Source organism: Pimephales promelas, chromosome 20 (genome assembly GCF_988280905.1).
Source record: "Pimephales promelas chromosome 20, fPimPro1.hap1.1, whole genome shotgun sequence".
NCBI classification, from domain to species: Eukaryota; Metazoa; Chordata; class Actinopteri; order Cypriniformes; family Leuciscidae; genus Pimephales; species Pimephales promelas.
In genome coordinates this window covers 1,483,561-1,489,421 of record NC_142788.1, presented here as the reverse complement: position 1 = coordinate 1,489,421, position 5,861 = coordinate 1,483,561, and the positions used below count along the sequence as shown (strand labels likewise).

Genomic DNA, 5,861 nt, shown 5'->3' with positions numbered 1-5,861 from the left:
TGATAAATGGTATCTTATTGTAGCATTACCAAACTATACAGGAGAAAAAACAAGTTTTATTTGATTTGACTGTACATTCGATATTCGGAGTTCACTATTATGATATATATCGAATCCTAACATGAGGGTATCGTTACACCCCTAGCCCAAAAGCTACTTAAATGCCCTAATTGATCAAAGGCCTATTCCTGGCTTAATCCAAGTCCTGTCTGTGAAATCAGACCTTTGAGATTAATTAACTTAAAAGTTACTTTACTAGATAGAAAAGGTGGGAATAAACATTTAAAATGTGTAAATTAGTATAAAAACAAACTCAGTATGTGTTTTCTTATTGATTTTGCCAGATCTCCTCCTTCAGTGATGCTCCTCCTCCTCCAGTGAAACTCCTCCTTCAGTGAAGCTCCTCCCACTGCAGTTCACCAATAAACGCTGGAATATTCCCCTCAGCTACAAGTGAAGACGAGCATCAAACCATCAGGAAGAGCCAACACAAACACAGAGTTTATTGAAGGACACTGAGAACATGAGATCCAGAACACTGCAGAATGAAACATACTGAAGAACAAAGAGGTTGGTGTTAATTCTTGATTCTTTATTAAAGGCACAGTATGTAAGTTTCGCCACTAGAAGTCACTTATTCTAAACAAAGGCATAGCTTGATGATGCCGTGAATGAGCGTGGAATCATTGGAGGTCTCCAACCGACCACCGCTTCGTAAGGGCGATCGGCCCCCCGCCCACTGACCGGTCCCCACGAACCCACTATTTGTCCAATAACCCACTATATTTACCAAACGTCCCTTTACCACTCCCGGGCCATGCCCCCGTCCCACAAGCCCACTATTTGTCCAATAACCCACTGTATTTTTTTACGTTTTTCCGCAGTTCATTCAATATGCTGCAATTGGCACGATCCCACCGGCAATCTATTGAATGGGGATTTGGGGGAGTATTTTTGATAGACATTTTAATTAAATTTTCTGTCGTGATAAAAACTATTTTCCCGCACTCAGCTAGGGCCCCTGAGTCCGTAGCACTAAGCGCAGTCCCATAATTCCACCGTCCACGAACCCAATGGCATAAATGCTACGTGGGATCTCAATATGTCCGCTCTGGAAGGGTCTAGAGCCTCCATTTTTGCACTCAGGTCTAAGTCCCATGGCCCTCTATCAGAATCCAGAGTTTCAAGAAGATTGGAGAAACTTATTCTTTCGCACCAAAAAAACCCCCACAGGGGTACCACTGTCGTTTTTTTTGGGTCGAAATTTTGAGTTGCTCTGATCATCTTGAAACTCTGGATTCTGATAGAGGGCCATGGGACTTAGACCTGAGTGCAAAAATGGAGGCTCTAGACCCTTCCAGAGCTGAGATATTGAGATATTTATAATGGCATAAATGCTAAGTGGGATCTCAATATCTCAACTCTGGAAGGGGCTAGAGCCTCCATTTTTGCACTCAGGTCTAAGTCCCATGGCCCTCTATCAGAATCCAGAGTTTCAAGAAGATTGGAGAAACTTATTCTTTCGCACCAAAAAAACCCCACAGGGGTACCACTGTCGTTTTTTTTGGGTCGAAATTTTGAGTTGCTCTGATATAGGCAAGGTCTGCTCTCTCCCACGCACGTTTACCGCTTTACCGTTAACCGTTTTATACCTCGACAGTTTATTTGCCAGCAGTTATTGTTCGGCTTAAGCAAAATGTGGGTTTCTATTATACTCCAGCGGCAAAGCACAGCTAAAGCCTTTAATATCCATTTATGAAGATATTCATTTCATATTCAGCGAAATTCATGAGGTAGAAAATGTTATTATAGAGCCCATGAAAGCCAAAATGAGCCAATTGAGAAAGAAAGTTTGCATGTGCCTTCTGTGAGCACTGTCTCTCCAACCAAATGTATTTTTTTCCAAAAGGAAGTCTACTGTTTTCATGACCATTGTCTTTTCACACAAAATGACTTGATTATCAGAAAACCTGATTAGCAAAGCCCAACTCATGCCATAGGTTGCAGTGTAGGGCTGCATTTTCATACCTGTAGGTCATTTTCTTTGTTCTGAAGCACGGATTTAATTTTTTACTCGTTCGGTTTGCTTTCACAAGGCAACATTTCAAAGCGTACCAAAATGTGTTTATGCAAGCCACATGTATAAAACAATCCTCTTATTGGTCCGAGTTCAACCAAAGAGTATAGAAGAACAAGAAGCAAAACTCTGATGCTTTTTTTGGTGGTGCTTCAGGAGCGCGGCCGCCATTTTGGGGTGAAAATTCCAACTGGAGTTACTGGACAGCAGCATAGATAACAGTTTTTTGAGGTAGTTTTTTTCTTCTAATTTTTCCCAAGCGGCAAAATTCTAATCTGAAAAATGAAGCCTACCCGGAAGTGGGAGAAACTGCAATCCATCGAAAATCTGCTAGGGGTCGGTCCCAAAAGGGGGTGAATATCCATAGACCTCACATTAAAATGTCCGTTTTCACAGCATCAATTCATATATTTACAGTTTGACTTTTATTGTATTTTTCGATAGGTTCTGAGTGCCTGACAACTGTGAGGTGAGTGAATTTTTTTCTAACTCGTTAGTTTAGATCGTATTTAGATATAAAATGTATGAAAAATAAGGGCGGTTAACTTTGATTGACAGCTGATAACGGGCTGCGCCGAGTGGAATTGGACGTCTTGGCCATGATCTGACACGACGCATCTCTGTATCCTTTCTGAAACATTTGTATTTCTGAACATTTGTATTTTGTATTTCTCAAGATTTTCTAATATGGCGCCGCCCATACCCCCCATAAACAGCCTCAAACCTGTTCTTCAGAAAGTCTGTGAGTGACGTCACAGACGCTTTGTCCATATTTTTTACAGTCTATGGTATTTCCATTGTATGCAACTTTACACATTTACTACTTATATTAGTTACCAACTCCATTAGGCCTGAAATATATTTTGTACGTTTTAATCCCCTGGATCATGCTACAAACATGATGATCATTGATGCGCTGTGTCCGTTATCCTATAACTTTAATTGCCACTTTGAACAGTGGCTGTGTTTTTTTTGTTTACATAGTTTTGTTTTAACGGTCATTAATATAAGATAATACTGCAAAATACTTGTGTTGCAATTGAGCGTTCACTTTTTGTCAATATACGTTCTTTGGTTCAACCGTTTTCATTCCTCAAGATGGACGGATATAATCGCTCCGCAGGCTTTGTTTACAACTGTCTGCTGAATGTAGCCTTGATTCCTGCTCTGACTGATAAATTAAATATTAAAAAATATATTACATTTATGAAACAAGTTAGGCTTCGTCAAGACCGCATTCTTGCAACACGGAATCCTGCACACGTTTCTCTTATGAACTGTCTGAGATTCATTCGTTACTTGAAGGGGTATGCATAAGACTAACATGATGTATTATGAATATGAAGGAAGGTTTATGCATGTTTGTGACAACTGTCATTAAGTGTCTTTTGCTCAGTTATGAAAGTTTTAATGCAAATATGACATTGTTTGAGATGTCTTTGTTATGACACCTTGACATTACCAAGCAGGGATGGAAATCAACTCTTTTGTCCACCGGCGGCCACTGTGGATTTCTAAATCGACCAGCCACTCGACGTTTTTACTAGCCACTTTCTTGTTTTTAACCGACAATGTGTAACTGGTAACACTTTACAATAAGGTTCATTAGTTAATGTATTTACTAACGTGCACTAACTATGAGCAATACATTTGTTACTGCATTTGTTCATCTTTGTTAATGTTGGTTCATGAAAACACAGCTGTTCATTGTTTGTTCATGTTAGTTCACGGTGCATTAACTAATGTTAACAAGATTTTAATCAAGTATTAGTAAATGTTGAAAATAACATTAACAAAGATTAATAAATGCTGTATATGTGCTATTCATTATTAGTTCATATTAACTAATGTAGTTAACTAATGTTAACTAACGAACATTATTGTAAAGTGTTACTGTGTAACTGCATGTGAAAGTTAATGTGTATCTACATGTGAGTTAATGTGTAACTGCATGTGAAAGTTAATGTGTAACTGCATGCGAAAGTTATTTAGTAACTGCTGTGGAAGTTGATGTGTAACTGCAGTGAAAATCTATGTGTAACTACAGGTGAAAGTCGGCGAGTAAAGTGCATGTTACTGTGATGAGTATCTGCAGATGAAGTTTATGAGTAGCTGCAAGTGGAAGTTAATGTGTAACTGCTGGTGAAAGTTATTGAGTAAATGCTTGCGAAAGTCATATGTGTAACTGCGTGTGATAATTAATGTGTAACTGCAGGTGAAAGTACGAGTAACTTGAGGTGAAAGTATGAGTAACTTGCAAGCGAAGTTAACGTGTAACTGCAGTGAAATGGTGAGTAGCTGTACGTGAAGTTAATGAGTAACTTGCAAGCGAAGTTAATGAGTAGCTGCATGCGAAAGGCAACGAGTAACTGCAGTGAAAGTTAATGTGTAACTGCATGCGAAAGCTAATGTGTAACTGCAGTGAAAATCGATATGTAACTGCATCGGAAAATGTCCAGTAGCTGCATGCGAAAGGTAACGAGTAGCTGCATGTGAAAGATATGAGTACTTGCATGTGAAAGACGAGTAGCAAGCATGTGAAAGGTAATGAGTAACTGCAAGCGAAGTTAACCGGTAACTGCATGTGAAAGTCTATGTGTAACTGCAGAGAAAGTTTATGTGGAACTGCATCTGAAAGTTGATGAGTAATTTGTAAGCGAAGTTTATGAGTAGCTGCATGTGAAATGATGAGTAACTGCACTGAAGTTAATGAGTAACTTGCAAGCGAAGTTAATGAGTAACGGGCATGCGAAAGGCGACGAGTAACTGCTTGTGAAAGTTGATGTGTAACTGCATGTGAAAGCTAATGTGTAACTGCAGTGAAAATCGATAGGTAACTGCGTGAGAAAGTTGTTGAGTAATTGCAAGCGAAAGTTTACGAGTAGCTTCATGTGAAAGTTTACGAGTACCTGCCTGTGAAAAATGATGAGTACCTGCATGTGAAATGACGAGTAACAGCATGCGAACGATAATGAGTAACTGTATGTGAAAGTTAATGTGTAACTGCATGTGAAAGTTAATACTGGTAGGTAGGTATGGTAATGTGTAACTGCATGTGAAAGATAATGAGTAACTTTATGTGAAAGTTAATGTGTAACTGCATGTGAAAGATAATGAGTAACTTAATGTGAAAGTTAATACTGGTAGGTAGGTTGGTTTGTGTAACTGCATGTGAAAGTTAATACTGGTTGGTATGTTAATGTGTAACTGCATGTGAAAGTTAAATCTGGTAGGTAGGTTAATGTGTATTTTTTTTGTACACATTAATGTGTACATTTTTTTCTGTAAAAGTTAGTGTGTAACTGAATGTGAAAGTTAATACTGGTAGGTAGGTATGTTAATGTGTAACTGCATGTGAAAGGTAATGAGTAACTATGTGAAAGTTAATACTGGTAGGTAGGTAGGTAGGTAGGTTGGTTTGTGTAACTGCATGTGAAAGTTAATACTGGTAGGTAGGTAGGTTGGTTTGTGTAACTGTATGGGAAAGTTAATACTGGTAGGTAGGTTAATGTGTAACTGCATGTGAAAGTTAATACCTGTAGGTAGGTATGTTTGTTAATGTGTAATGTGGGATCACATTATAAAATAAATGTTTTTCTCCAAAACACGTTGGCCACAATTATTCATACCCTTTTATTAAATACTTTTTGCAATCTCTTTTTGCCAAGATAACTGCCCTGAGTGTTCTGCTATAATGCCTGATGTGTTTGGAGAACACCTGACCTGAGATCAGAGACCATTCCTCCATACAGTTTCCCAGATCCATGTTGGTGCTTCTTCTCTT

General features: G+C 38.7%; 1 long non-coding RNA gene across 1 annotated transcript; it reads left to right on the top strand.

The window, feature by feature from the left end:
* Positions 1 to 316: 316 nt before the first annotated feature.
* LOC148970512 (uncharacterized) lies at positions 317 to 3,898 on the top strand. The gene is made up of 4 exons (XR_016148125.1): positions 317 to 570; positions 2,522 to 2,546; positions 2,636 to 2,699; positions 3,544 to 3,898. It is a non-coding gene; the product is annotated as an uncharacterized LOC148970512 (long non-coding RNA).
* Positions 3,899 to 5,861: the final 1,963 nt, after the last annotated feature.